At 38.0% G+C, this 16,050-nt stretch overlaps 1 pseudogene; it reads left to right on the forward strand.

Moving 5' to 3' along the window:
* The first annotated feature begins 4,548 nt into the window (after nt 1-4,548).
* Nucleotides 4,549-5,288, forward strand: LOC147584574 (small ribosomal subunit protein eS6 pseudogene; annotated as a pseudogene).
* The last annotated feature ends 10,762 nt before the right edge of the window (nt 5,289-16,050 follow it).

Consider the following 16,050-nt stretch of genomic DNA (forward strand, 5'->3'; position numbering starts at 1 on the left):
GTAGAAAACTAAGTCTTCATACTGTCAATTTATTGAAGAGTAGGATATCATATTAACTGTTTTTTTACATATTCTCATTTAACAATAACTGTCAAGAAAGACTAAAAGAAACAAAATATAATAAACATATGGTTTTTCTTTTTTATTTTACCCAAAAAGATGTTTGTTACCTGTCCCTCACTCCCAGTTCCAAGCTAGATTTAATTTCAGAAATAAATACCTGTGCCTTCTCACTAGATGACATTGTTCTTGACATGGGTTGTAAACACAAAGTCACAAAATGTTTTGCAGTTTTTGCACTTATTTATTTATATTTTCTTGGTTAAATGTGGATATTCAGATTCTAAAATATATATAGTTATTTTTATTTTGAGTGTAACTGAAAAACAAAAGTCAATACTGGGAAACAAGTCCTTCCACAAAAACCCGATGTTAGAAGATGGCAAGGTAGAAAGACCTTAAACTCAAATCCTTCAGAGACACAGCAAATGTACACCAACTGATACTGCAAATCTTCCTAAAAAGAACTGAGAGCTGACTGAACAGCTTCTACTCAACAAAGTAGATCTCATAGAGAATGACAAAAGAGACAGAGATACAGTAACAAAGGAAATCCCCACCCCTGATGCTGAAAACTGTCATGGGTAGGAATAGTGAGAGAATGTGAGCAGATTCATCCATCCTGGGCACAGAAAAAAGCTGTGGTTTAAAGGAGCAACTAGATAGAAAGGAAAGGGCTCTTATAACCCTGCCCAAAGGTGGGGGAGGTGCTGGAAATCTCTGTTAATTAGAGAGGTTGGCAAATGTCATAGTTTATGATTCCTCTCTACCCTGATCATGCAGATAGGAGCAGGGTCTGGGCACCCTACCCTGTCTGTTGCCCCAGCAATCACTGGGCCCCTATTTCACACCAGCCTGAAATGCCCCAAGACTCACAAAAGTCATGGTGTGAAACAGAAACTAGAATGTAAGTTACCCAGCCCATAAACTCTGCCTACAGTGGGGGAGCCCCTGGAACTCTCCGTGGGTCAAAGAGGTTGGCAAGCACAATGGTATGTGTTCCCCTTCCATCCTGATAACAGAGGGCTGCAAGGTTGGGTTCCATAGGGGGCCTGCTGCCTTGGTAATTCCCAGGCCACTAACCTATACGAGCTGAGATGCCCTGTTATGTAGAAAAAAAGCTACAGCTTAAAAGAGCAGCTAGAATATACTGAAGTTCAGGAGCAGACAGGCATGACCATTGCCACTGCTCCACTGTCCCCTCAGCCTCTGACCCAGCTTCTGACCCTGCACCTGTTGGTGATGAGTGGCCCCAGCAGCATGTTATAGCCCTGCCACCAGCCCAACCCTGGCATGTTCATCACCTTGTGGGGGATGGACAGCACCATCAGGGCAGACCTAATCGCTGCTGTGGTCTTCCTCTGGATCTTCCTCCTCCTCCTCATGCTACACTACTTCTATTGGCACAAGGGCATGATCCACACCAAGGCCAAGGGCAAGGAGTTGCCTAAAGCACAGATCCAGCCCTGCAGGAAAATCACTCCCTCCAAGGCAAAGGTGACAGCAGCAGAAAGGAGTACTTTATCTGAGGTGCACCAAACCTCACTTCTCCCAATGCTTCCTTGAATTCTATGAGAGAAGATACACCCTCACCCCCAACATCACCCTGTTACCTGTACCACCAGGCAAACCATGAGAGCACCCACCTCCTTCCAAGGTATGCACCTGGTCTGGGAACACCAGATGCCATCCTGGAGGAAAAGAGTAAAGAAGGAGGAACTGACACAGGAGAGGCATCTCTCAGGTACCCTAGCATTCAGCTATGGCTACCATGGAGGCCTGCCTTTGATCTGCCAGAGGGAGAAACTCTAGGTCCTCCTGGGCAGTGAAGTTTGTCATCAGCATGGTGTGAAAGTCCTTGCTGGGTGGTGGGCTTAAGGGCTATGAAAGCAAGGAGGTGACTCAACTGTAAGCTGACTGGGGATAATGGCATCAAATGTCATTCCTTTACATTTAAGGGGAACATCAGGTGACACAGCTAAAAGGCACCTTTCTCTCTCATTGATCCAGCTCTAAATGGTTCGAAATAAATTTGAAATGTAACCAAAAATTCACAGTCAAATACATAAATAAACAAGCAACTAGAATATAAAAGAGCTAGCCCTAAAATTGTGCCAGATGATGATAGCTATGGGAACATTATCTGGGTCTACAAGCACCATGGTTTACATTCTCCCATGATTTTCATAGTGTGGATGGGAACAAGGTCTGTGTTCCCTGGCCGGCAACCCCCTAGTGAGCTATGGACTCCTAACTCACACAAGCCCCAGCTGAGCCACCAAGGTGGCCTTGTATGGTGCACACCTAGATATGCTGGGTTAGCACTCACTACAACTCTAGTCATTTTGCCAAAGTGACATAGGCAGAAAGCACCATGGAACACTCTAGACCTGCACCACTTTGCTTTAGATGACTTGCTAGGGCATCTCTACCACAGAGCACTTTGAGACTTCCTGGCTCATTCCTGCTTTAGCTCCAGCTGCCCCACCAGGGTGCCCTCTGCCTGGAGCACTCTAGGAAGTGCTGGTCCATGTGTGCCTCAGCTGCAGCCATACTGCCAAGGTAGCCTTTTATGCTGAGCACCTTGACTTGCACCCACTTCAGCTTCACCTAACCTGCCAGGCTGTGTAGAGAGTCCTGACACCCCACAGCATGCATCCACTGTGACTTCAGGTGTTCTGCAAGGAGACTTTGCATGGAGAGCCCTGGTAATGTTTAACCCATGCCTACTTCAGGTCTGCCCATCACTCCAGAGTATCTCCAGAAAGTGTTATATGGGGTCCCCCAGCCCACATCACCCACAACTCCACCCATACAGTCAGTCATCACACACAGCCTAAACAGGGGATGACCAAATACAAAATTATTCCTACAAGTTTAGGAGAAGTAGTTGTTGGGCCTAATACATAGAAGCGCAAATAGAAAATTAAGAAAATCCAGGAGATAGAGGAATATGCTTCGCAAACAAGAACAACAAAAAAACCTCATAAAAGTAATAAAACAGATATAGCAATATAACTGATGAAGAGATAAAGTATTTATCATAAGATGCTCACCAGTCGAAAGAGAAGAGTGGAAAAACTCAGTGAAAATTTCAAAAAGATAAAAAAAATTAAAAAATCAATCAGAATCGGAGAATACAATAATAGAAATGAAAAATGCATTGGAGGGTAATAATAGATTAGCAGATACAGAAAAATGGATTGGTGAAGTGGAAGACAGAGTAATGGAAAGTATCCAAACTGAACAGCAAAAATAAAAATAAAATTTAAAAATGAAGATAACTTAAGGGATCTCTTGGAAAACGTAAAGTGAATAATAATTTTCATTTTAGGGGTTTCATAAAGATAAAACTTCTTTGAAGAAATAATAGCTAAAAAGTTCTCTAAGCTATGGAAGGAAATAGACATCCAACTCCAAAGACCACCGAGTTTTCCAAGGAAAATGAACCCAAGGAAGTCCACACTATAACACATATTTAAAATGTCAAAGATTAAAGATGAAGATAATTTTATAAGGAAAAACAACATAAAAGCAAATACTTATGTATGAAGTGTTAAAAGGATATGAGCCTTTTACATAGACTAAAAGGCTATGAGCTAATTTTTCTTTACTAAAAACTTTGCAGGCCAGCAAGGAGTGGAAAGATATACTCAAAGCACTAAAAGAAAAAAAAATGCAACCAATATACTCTACCTACCAATATTATCTTTCAGAATTGAAAAAGAGATACACAGCTTCAAAGATAAAAGTTAAAGTAGTTCATCACCACTGAACTGGCTTTAGGAGTAATGTTAAAGGGAATTTTTAAGTAGACAAGTAAAGGCCATAATTAGAAGTAAGACAATTATGAATGAAATGATGTAAAATATGACAACATATACACAAAACATGGAAGGGGTAGTAAAAATGTTATTTTAGGATGCGTTAGAATTTAAATGGCCATCGCCTTAATATAGACTATTATATTATTTGGATGTTGTATATGAATCTTATGGTAACCACAAACACAAAACCTATAATACATTCACACGAAAATAAACATAAAGATAGCCAAAAATAACATTACAGAAAGTAAATAACCACAAAAAAGACAGCAAGAGACAAAAGGGTCGGAGAACCAAAAACAACAGGAAAACAATTAACAAAATGACAACAAGTATATACCTATCATTAGTTTAAAAGCAAATGGTCTAGATGCTCCAATAAAAAAGACATAAAGTAGTGGAATGGATAAAAACAAAACAAAACGTAAACCAAGACACATTTATATACTTTCTGCAAGATTTACTTCAACCTAAACACATATATGGACTGAAAGTGAAGGGATGTAAAAAGAATTCCATGCAAATTGAAGAAAAAAAAAAAAGAAGAAAAGGAAAGAAAAGAAAAGTCAAGATAGCAACGCTTAGACAAAAATAGATGTGAGAGCAAAGACTGTAACAACTCTTTTTTTATGGTACCTTGAAGTTGGCAGGCTATTTTAAGATGAAGCTGAACATATCTTTCCCAGATATTAACTTCCAGAAATTCATTGAAGTGGATGATGAGTGCAAGCTCAGTACTTTTTATGAGAAGCATATGGTCACAGAAGTTGCTGCTGATGTTCTGAGTGAAGAATGAAAAGATTAGGTAGTCTGAATAAGTGGTGGCAATGACAAACAAGGTTCCCCATGGAGCAGAGTGTCTTTAGCTGTGGCTATGACCACCTGCTGCTGAGTAAGGGGCATTCCTGTTCCAGATAAGGAAGACTGGAGAAAAAAAGTGCAAATACACTTGGGGTTACATTGTAGATGACAACCTCAGTGTTCTCATCTTGGTCATTGTAAACAAAAGGAGGAGGATATTTCTATACTCACTGATACTATTGTGCCTTGTCACATGGGCCCATAAGAGTTAGCAGAATCTGCAAAGTTTTCAATCTCTCTAAAGAAGATGATGTCCACCAGTATGTTGTGAGAAAGCCCATAAACAAAGATGGTAAGAAACCTAGAACAAAAGTGCCCAAGGTTCCATGTCTTATTACTATACATGTCCTCCAACACAAACATTGGCATATTGGTCTGAAGAAATGGGGTACGAAGAAAAATAAGGAAGAGGCTATAGAATATGGTAAACTTTTGGCCAAGAGAATGAAGGAAACAAAAGAAAAGCACCTGGAACAGAATGACAAAAGAAAGAAGCTGTCCTCTCTGAAGGCTTCTACATCTAAGTCTGAGTGTAGTTAAAAATGAGATTTTCTAGCAAAGGTGGAGACATTATGATTCTGGTCTTCAAGCTATATTACAAAGCTGTAGCCATAAGACATATGATACTGGCACAAAAACAGATACATAGATCAATGAAACAGAATAGAAAACCCAAAAACTGACCCACAACTCTATGGCCAACTAATTTTCAACAAAGCAGGAAAGAATATCCAATGGAAATAAAAGACAGTCTTTTAACAAATGGTGCTGGGAAAACTGGACAACAATGTGCAGAAGAATGAAAGTAGACCATACAGACACACACACACACACACACACACACACACACACACAATTCAAGTGTCTGTTGACAATAAATTATATTTTAAAAATTCAAAAAAAAATGAGAGATCTAAATGTGATAAAGAAAGTAATCAAAATACTAGAGGAAAACACAGGCGGTAACCTCTTTGACCTCAGCCACAACAGTTAATTACTAGACATATCTCCTGAAGTGAGGGAAAAAACAAAAGCAAAAATGAACTATTGGGGCTTCATCAAGATAAAAAAACGTCTGCACAATGACGAAAACAATCAACAAAACTAAAAGGCAGCCTGTGGAATGTGGGAAGGTATTTGCAAAAGACATTTCAATAAAGGGTTAGTATCCAAAATCTATAAAGAACTAATCAAATGAAACACCCAAAAGACAAAAATCCAGTTAATAATGGTCAGAAGACATGAATAGACATTTTTCCAAAGAAAACACTCAGATAGCAAACAGACATGAAAAGATGTTCAACATCACTCATTATCAGAGAAATACAAATCAAAACCACAATGAGATAACACCTTACAACTGTCAGAATGGCTACAATTAACTCAGGAAGCAAAAGGTGTTGATGAGGATCCAGAGAAAGGAGAACACTTTTGCACAGTTGGTAGGAATGTAAACTGGTGCAGCCAGTCTGGAAAACAGTATGGAAGTTCTTCAAGAAATTAAAAATAGAACTATCTTATGAATGAGTATTTGGACTACTAAGTATTTAACCAAAGAATACAAAACTACTGATTCAAAGAAGCACATGTACCCCAATGTTTATAACATTATCAACAATAGTCAAACTATGGAAAGAGCCTAAATGTCCACTGACTGATGAATGAATAAAGAATATGTCACACACACACACACACACACACACACACACACACACACAGAGAGAGGAATATTACGTTGCCATCAAAAAGATGAAATCTTATCATTTGCAATGACATTGATGGAAGTAGAATATATTATGCTAAGCAACATAGTGAGTCAGAGAAAGACAGTTACCATATAATTTCATTCATATTTGGAATTTAAGAAATGAAAAGGTGAACATATGGGAGGGTGAAAAGAGGGAAATGGAAACAAACCATAAGAGACACTTTTTAAATATTTAGCTATTTATTTTGAAAGAGAGAGAGGGTGCAAGTGGAGAAGAGGCAGAGAGAGAGGGAGAGAGAATCTCAAGCAGACTCCAAGCTGTCAGTGCAGAGCCCAACCTGAGGCTTGATTTCCATAAGCCATGAAATCATGACATGAGTCAAAGTCAAGAGTTGGACACAATCAACTGAGACATCCAGGTGCCCCTAAGAGACTTCATGAAGATTGATGAGGGAAGGGGTGGGTAATGGAGTAGATGGGTGATGGGTATTAAGGAGGGCACTTGTTATGATGAGCACTAGGTGTTGTATGTAATTGATGAATCACTGAATTCTACTCCTGAAACCAATATTGCGATGTATGTTAACTAATTATAACTAAATTAAAATTTGGAAAAGAAGGATTTTCTAAGAGTAACAAATAAACAAGATTGGACACACACACACACACACACACACACACACACACAAAGACCGTAACAAGACACAAAGTACATTACAAAACTATAAAGAGAACAATCTAATAAGAGGGTATACTAATTGCAAATATTTATGAAACCAGCATGGGAGAACCTAAACACCTAAAGCAATTATTAATAGACATAAAGGAAGAAATAGACAATAATACCATAATAGCAGGGGACATTTATTTTATTTATTTTTTTTACTTGAGAGAGAGAGAGCATGAACAAGGGAGAGGGGCCGAGGGAGAGAGAGAGAGAGAGAGAGAGAGAGAGAGAGAGAGAATATCCCAACCAGGCTTCATTCTCAGTACAGAGCCCAACATGGGGCTTGATCCTATGACCCTGGAATCATGGCTTAAGACAAAATCCAGAGTTGGAGGCTCAACCAGCTGAACCAACCAAGTGCCCCTATAGTATGGACTTTAACTCCCCACTTAAATCAATGGAAAGATCTCTCAAATAGAAAATCAACAAAGCAACCATGATTTTGAATGACACTTTGGACCAGATGAAGCCAACAGATACATTCAGAACATCCTATGGCAAAACAACAGAAACAAATTCTTTTCAAGTGCACATAGAATATTATCTAGGATAGATCAAATGTTAGTCCACAAAGCTCAATAAATTGAAGAAGATTGAAATTAGACACAGTGTGGTTTCAAAGACTTCAGTATGGGAGTTAAATGGAGGAATAGTAGGGAGACCCTATGCTTATTTCATCCCTCAACACAGCAAGATAAATGTCAAATCATTCTGAACACCCAGTAAATCAATATGAGGACTGAGAGAACATACTACACATCTACATGGAGAAAAATGGCCACATAATGGAAGGTAGGAGCTGTGTAGAGTTGATTTGGGGGAGAAAAATTGCAGTTGCTGTAGAGGAGAGGGGGCCCTCATCATGAAGAAAGGGGAGAGAGAGAGAAAGACATAAAGAGAGAAAGCAGTATTCAAGGGATTGGGCAAGAAATTCTTTTTTCCCCAAACCATTGACTAGGAAAAGGAGAGGTGATGCTTATTGCAAGTTTTTACAAGCAGTGGAGCTAAATGTCTGAAGTTTTAGATGTCCACAACATTGCGATGTTGTGCCTGGTGGGCTTAGTGGTGCCCCTGTGGGGAAAGAGAGCAAAGACCTGGGAGCAAACAGCATGGTCTGAGGATCTCTTGGGTCATATGAGGAGAAATAGTTCCCCTTCTTGGAGTGCACTTGGGAGAGGTGGCACTGCCTCTCAGGGGACAAGAGACAGTGGGCACCAATGAGTGATCCCATTATTTAGCATAACAGTAGAGGCATCTGCTGAAAGCAGCTAACCTGGAAGCCAGCTTTTGGATGTGCTTTACCATAAACTCCAAACCCTTGCTCAGTCGTGCAACTGCTTTTCAGCAACAAACAGACACCAGCCACAGTGTGATGAGAACCTCTCCCAGAGGATCAGCATGGGTCTGTGCTGTGCCTTGTCCTTAAAATTTGGACTTTTTGAAATCCAGCCATGGGCCTGAGATAAAACACAGGAGCACTATGCTTCCAGGCAGGCAGAAGCTCAGTCACAGACAGAATGAAAGCAGGGTTCTGATAGAAGCCTGGGACACAAAAAAGGAGATGGTTTGCTCTTCTGTGAAGCTTTCTGAATACTGGTGGGGCAAACTCCCTTATCCAGGGATTAGAGAGGGGAGCTATGCCATTTTACCCCTGCCCACCAGCACAGACTTCAGTGAACAACACTGTGATTCTAGTGGAGGCTGGAGCCATTCACAGCAAGCCCGACCTCACTGCACCCTGAAGGTTCATCTTTACTAGGGCAAGTCAGCCTGAGAACCAATGCAACAGGCCCCTCAACCAGAAGACCAGCACAAACCCCCTGCACATTCCAAGTCTACTGTTCATAGAGTACTGCAAAGCTTCAGCTCATGGAAATAAGATCAGCCTTTTTTAAACAAGCGGACCAAAAGACACTGAGTTAAAATGCTACACACTGAACAAGGTTAAAAAAAAAATCCTACTAAATAATTAATGGGTCGGGGTGCCTGGGTGGCTCAGTCAGTTAGGTGTCCCAAGATCTCACATCTTGTGGGTTTGAGCCCCACATCAGACACTGTGCTGACAGCTCAGAGCCTGGAGCCTGTTTCAGATTCTGTGTTTCTATCTCTCTCTGCTCCTCCCCTGCTGATGGTCTGTCTCTCTGTTTCTCAAAAATAAATAAACTTTTAAAAAATTAAAGAATTTCTAATAACTAATAGGTCAACTAGGAAGTAAAAGGAAAAAAAATAGAAAAGTACATGGAAAAGACAATAAAAATGAAAATAGGACAGTTCAAAACCTTTGGGATGCAGCAAAGGCAGTCTTAATAAGGAAGTTTATAGCAATATAGGCTCACCTGAACAAGCAAGAAAAATCTCAAATACACACCCAACCTTATACCTAAAGTATCTAGAAAAAGAAAAAAAAAATAGAACATAAAGCTAGCAGAAGGAGAATAATAAAGATTAAAGCAGAAATAAATGATATAGAAACAAAAAAAATACAACAAATGAATGACACCAGCAGATGGTTCTTTGGAAAAAGTTAATAAAATTGATCTTTTAGCCAGACTTATCAAAAAAGAAAGAGAAAGGATGCAAATAAATGAAATCACAAATGAGGGAGAAAAAATAACACACAATAACACAGAAATACAATTATAAGAGAATATTATGAAAACTCTATGTCAAAAAATAGGCAACCTGGAAGACATGGATAAATTCCTAGAAACATATAAACTACCAAAACTGAAACAGGAAAATTGGAAAACGTGAGCAAAGCAATGGCTAGCAAAAAAACAAAACAAAACAAAAAAATTGAATCAGTAATAAAAAATCCCCCAATAAGCAAAAGTCCAGGGCCAGATGGTTTCACATGTCAATTACACTAAACATTTAAATAGTGTGAATACCTACCTTTCTCTAAATATCTAACAACAAAAAAAAAAAGAAATGGAAGGAAAACTTCCAAATTCATTCCATGAAGCCAAAATCAGCCTGATAACAAAAACCAGATAAAGACTAATGAAAAAGAAAACTACAGGCCAGAATCCCTGACGAATATGGATGCAAAAATTCTCTATAAAATACTAGCAAGTCAAATTCAACAGTACTTTAAAAGAATCACTCATCATGATCAAGTCGGATTAATTATTAGGCTGAAAATACATTACAATTTTCACAAATCAGTCAACGTGATACACCATATTAATAAAACAAAGGATAAGAACCATTTGATCCTTTTAGTACATGCAGAAAAAGCATTTGACAAAGTGCAACATCCATCCATGATAAAAACTCCCAACAAAGTGGGGTTAGAGTGAACATATCTCCTGAGGCAAGGGAAACAGAAGCGAAAATGAACTGTTAGGACGTCATCAAGATAAAAAAAAAACTTATAGACAACAAGGGCAACAATTAACAAAACTAAAAGTCACACTTCAGAATGGGAAAAGATATTTGCACATGATATAGCTGATAAAGGGTTAGTATCAAAAATATACAAATAACTTATAAAACTCAACACCCAAAAACCAAATAATCCAATGAAAAAAAATAGAAGTCATGAAAAGATATTTTTCCAAGGAGACAAACAAATGACTAACAGACACATTAAAAGATGTGCAACATCACTTATTAGCAGGGAAATACAAATAAAAAATACTGTGACGTATCCCCTCACACCAGTCAGAGTGGCTAAAATTAACAACACAGGAAACAACAGATGTTGGCAAAGATGCAGAGAAATGGGAACCCTCTTACCCTGTGTGTGGGAATGCAAACTGGTGCAGCCACTCTGGAAAGCAGTATGAAAATTCCTCAAAAACTTAAAAATAGAACTATCCTATACACCAGCAATTGTACTACTAAGTATTTACCCAAAGGATACAAAAATGCTGATTCAAAGGGATATATTCACCCCTGTGCTAATAGAAGGATTATCAACAACAGCCATGTTATAAAAGAGCCAAAACGTCTTATATATGTTTTATATATATAAATGTTTTATATATTTAAATGTTATAACTTCACTCATATGTGGAATTTAAGAAACAAAACAAACAAGGGAAAAAAGAAACAGATGAAAAAAAAAACAACAAAACAGACTGTTAAATGTACACCACAGACTGGTTGTTGACAGAAGGAAGCTGGATGAGGGATTGTGTCATACTTATCCACAGAAACTTGGCAGGCCAGAAAGGAGTGCCAGATATATTCAACGTAATGAATCAGAAAAATATGCAGCCAAAAATCCTTTATCCAGCAAAGCTGCCACTTAAAATAGAAGGAGAGATATAGAATTTCCCAAACAGAAACTAAAGGAGTTTGGGACAACTAAACCCACTCTGCAAGAAACTTTAAGGGGGTATCTTTAAAGGGAGAAAAGATTAAACAAAACAAAAAAGACCAAAAGCAACAAACACTAGAAAGGACGAGAGAACATCATCAGATACACCAACTCTACAAGCACCACAATGGCACTAAGTTAATATCTTTCAGTACTTTAAATGTAAATGGACTAGCTGCTCTAATCAAAAGACATAGGGCAGGGGCACCTGGGTGACTCAGTTGGTTAAGCATCTGACTTTAGCTTGGATCATGATCTCACAGTTCCTGAGTTTGAGCCCCTCCTCGGCCTCTGTCCTAACAGATAAAAGCCTGGAACCTACTTCGGATTTTGTCTCCCTCTCTCTGCCCCTCCCCCTGCTTGTGCTTTGTCTCTCTCTCTCTCAAAAATAAAATAACTAAATAACTAACTAAATAAATAAACAAAATAAAAAAATAAAGTCTTGCCATTTGCAACAATGGATGGAACTAGAGTGTATCATGCTAAGCAAAATAAGTCAGTCAGAGAAAGACAAATATCGTGTGATTTCACTAATATGTGAAATTTAAGAAGCAAAGCAGATGAACATAAGGGAAGGTAAGCAAAAATAAGATAAAAACAGAGAGGAAGACAAAACATAAGAGACACTTAAATACAGACAACAAACTGAGGGTTGATGGTGGGGCTGGGGGTGGGGTGTTGGGCTAAAGTATAATGGACATCAAAGAGGGCATTTTTGAGGTGAGCACTGTGTGTCATATGTCATATGTAAGTGATGAATCACTAAATTCTATTCCTGAAATCATTATTACACTGTATGTTAACTAACTTGGATTTAAATTAAAAAAAAAAAAAAAAAAAAAAAACAGTAAAAAACCCAGACTTTTAAGTGCAGACCACAAACTGGTTGTTGCCAGAAGGAAGTTGGGTGGAGGATGAGTAAAATAGGTCTAGGGAAATAAAAGTACGCTTAACATGATGTCCCTGAGTGATGTATAGAATTGTTGAATCATTATATTATACACTTGAAACTAATATAACACTGTATGTTATGTTACTCATACTAAAATTAAAAAAAAAAACATTGATTCAAATTACGTCTGAAGAGAGTTCTCTGTGCCTCTTGGATTTCAATGCCTTTTTCCTGCCCCAGATCAGGGAAGTTCTCAGCTATGATATGTTCAAGTGCACCTTCAGCCCCTTTCTCTCTCTCTTCCTCTTATGGAATTCCTATGATATGGATATTGTTCCATTTGATTGCATCACTGAGGTCTCTAATTCTCCCCTCATACTCCTGGATTTTTTTTTAATCTCTCTTTTTCTCAGCTTCCTCTTTTTCCATAATTTTATCTTCTAATTCACATATTCTCTCCTCTTCCTCTTCAATCCGTGCTGTGGCCACCTCTATTTTATTTTGCACCTCATTTATACCATTCTTTAGTTCCTCATGACTATTTCTTAGTCCCTTGATCTGTGTAGCAATAGAATCTTCTGTCCTCTATGCTTTTTTCAAGCCCAGTGATTAATTTTATGACTATTATCCTAAATTCTTGTTCCATTATATTGCATAAATTGTTTTTGATCAATTCGTTAGCTGTCGCTACTTCCTGGAGTTTCTTTTGAGGGTAATTATTCCCTTTTGTCATTTTGGGTAGTTCCTGCAGTAGCTCCAAACTGCAGGGCACTTCCCCTGTGCTGTCTGGAGTAACTTATGTTGGTGGGCAGGGACTCAGTCAGACCCGATATCTGTCCCCAGCCCACTGCTGGGGCCACAGTCAGACTAGTGTGTATCTTATCTTCCTCTCTCCCAGGGGCAGGACTCACTGTGGAGTGGTGTGGTCCCTGTCTGGGCTACTTGCACACTGCCAGGCTTGTGGTTCTGCTTCAATGGGATCTGGCATATTAGCTGGGGTGGACCTGCAAAGTGCACAGGGGCAGGAGAGGCAGGCTTAGCTCCCTTTGCTGTTGGGGGTCCCCTGCAGTAGGGGCCCTGAGGCACCAGAAGGGAGGAAGACCTGTGGGAGGGATGGATCCATAGAAGAACAACATTGGACGTTTGCGAAGTGCAAGCAAGTTCCGTGAGGGGAACTGGGTCCCTTTGGAATTTTAGCTGGGGGATAGGAGAGGGAGATGGAGCTTTCCAGGGCTTCTGTCCCCCCCCCCCCCCCCCCCCCCCCGCCAACCTGAGCTCTCTCTTCTGGGGCTCAACACCTCTCCCTCCAGGTGTCAACTAGCCCTCCTCACTCTGCAAGAGCAGAGCTATTGACTTTTAACATTTCAGATGTTAATTCCCGCTGGCTGTCAGATCTCACAGTCTGGCTCCCCTGCTTTTGCAAGCCAGACTTCAGGGGCTCTGCCTTGCCAGGCGGCTGCCTCTCCACCGCCTATTTATCTTTAGTTACATGACAGTTGTATTTTATTTTTTTCTCCTATAAGATAGCATGCATTACTTCTATGCTTTTGGAACAAGGTTATGCTTTCATAACTTCTCAATATTTGAGAAACAGCATCTGGTGAGGTATTTGCACTACAAAACATAAAGTGACTGGAGGACAAGAGTTGCTTATTATAACCTCCCCCACCCCCCAAACAACTACTCACAGAAGGGTTTGGTGCTTTGTGTTCTGACAAATTAGGTACTATATATCCTAGTAATATATATTTATGTACAAATAAAGAGGCACAGCTAAATAAAATCTTTTTAGAGATGAAAAAATTCAGAATGTAAATCACAATCTTTGTAAAAGTGTTCCTTGAATACAAAATTAGGAAATGACATATACTCCAAGAAAACAACTATATAGCTAACAGAGGTAGAAATAAATAACTGATATATAAATAAATGATAGGATTATCCAACATTAAGTATTTAAATTAGGGTAATTATGGAAAGAATTGGAGTGAAAGAATTGGATGAAATGAAATGCTATATTTCATCATTGAAATTTGAAAGGTTTGTGGAAAGCTATGTTGTATCTTAAAAAAATCATTGCCATATCTAAGGTCAGAATAGTCTTTCTGCTATATTAGCTTCTGAGAGGTTTTTAGTTTTTAGTTGTCTATTTGCATACAGATCTATAATCCACATCAAGTTAATTTTGATGAAAGGTATAAGATCTGTGTATAGATTCAATCATATTTCATGTAGTTTTCCAGCTATTCTAGCTCCATTTGCTTAAAAAATAATCAATGATAAATATTATTGGTTATACTCTTTTGTCAACATTTATTTAACCATATTTATATGGATTTATTTCTCATTTCTCTATTTTGTTCCTTTGAGTTCTTTATCTATTATTTTGATAATACATTATTTTCATATATATCTCATCTGCACTTCCATGTTCATTACAGTATTATTGATATTAGTTACATTCCAGTATTATTTATAAAAGTCAAGAAGTAGAAGCAACTTAAATGTACCTCAATGGATGAATGGATAAACCAGGTGTGGTCTATATCTATATCTATATCTATATCTATATCTATGTCCATGTATATCTATCATCTATATCTATATTTATAAACTGTGATGTTTATGTTACTAATTTTAGTAAGGAAAGGGAATTATGACATATGCTGCAACATGTATGAAGCTTGAGGACATTATGCTAAGTGACTTTAACCATTCACAAAAAGACAAATACTGTATTATTCTACTTATATGAAGTATATAAAGTGGTCGAAGTCTTAGAAACAAAATTAAATAGTGGTTTCCAGACCCTGGGGAGAGAGGAAAAGTAGAGTGGTTCAATGACATAACAATTAAAATTTGCAAGATGATAAAATTCTAAGTATCTGTTGCAAAACCAATGTTCTTATAGTTATCACTACTGTTATATAAAATGAAAAACAACAACAACAAAAAACTAAGATAGTAAATTTTACTTTATATTTTTATGACAATAAAAACAATTTGAGTGTATCACCATATTAACTTTTAAATTCAGTCATAGTCATCTTGAATATATGTTGGAGATATATTTGTTTCTTAAATGTTCTGTAGTTGTGTGATTTCATAAAATAGGATTTCATGACATATTTCCTAAATACTTAAAATAACTTCATATGATATGAAACAAATAGGCTAATACAATTGTTTTTACAACTGTGGGGACTAAGTGACTCCCTGGGGAACAGTTTGCAGCTATAATACTTAAAAAAGATATTTATTAATCTTAACTTTGTATTACACATCACTGCAGCTAATCTCAAATGCGATTTTACATTTCTATATGTATATATGTTTTACATATAAGTAAATGTATACATACTTATGTTTGTATTTCTGAGTGTTGAATTGTAACATTAATTTAATAGTCTCTTATTTTCTGTGAATAATCATTGTCATTTGTAAAAGTGTTTATGATTGTGTATATATACTCGTAAAATGGATGGCTCCATATAGTCTTTACATAACAGGAAGAGTCTGTGGTTCTATCATGAATGAATTCTTATGTTATACTAAGAAGACACCCTGTCTAGTGCCATGGGACTTAATGAATAATGGAACTGAAATAGTTGACATGAAGGAAAGGATGGAGGGACGATCTAAAAATTC

This window comes from Puma concolor, chromosome A1 (genome assembly GCF_028749965.1).
Source record: "Puma concolor isolate L17-30 chromosome A1, mPumCon1.1.hap2, whole genome shotgun sequence".
Classification (NCBI taxonomy): Eukaryota; Metazoa; Chordata; class Mammalia; order Carnivora; family Felidae; genus Puma; species Puma concolor.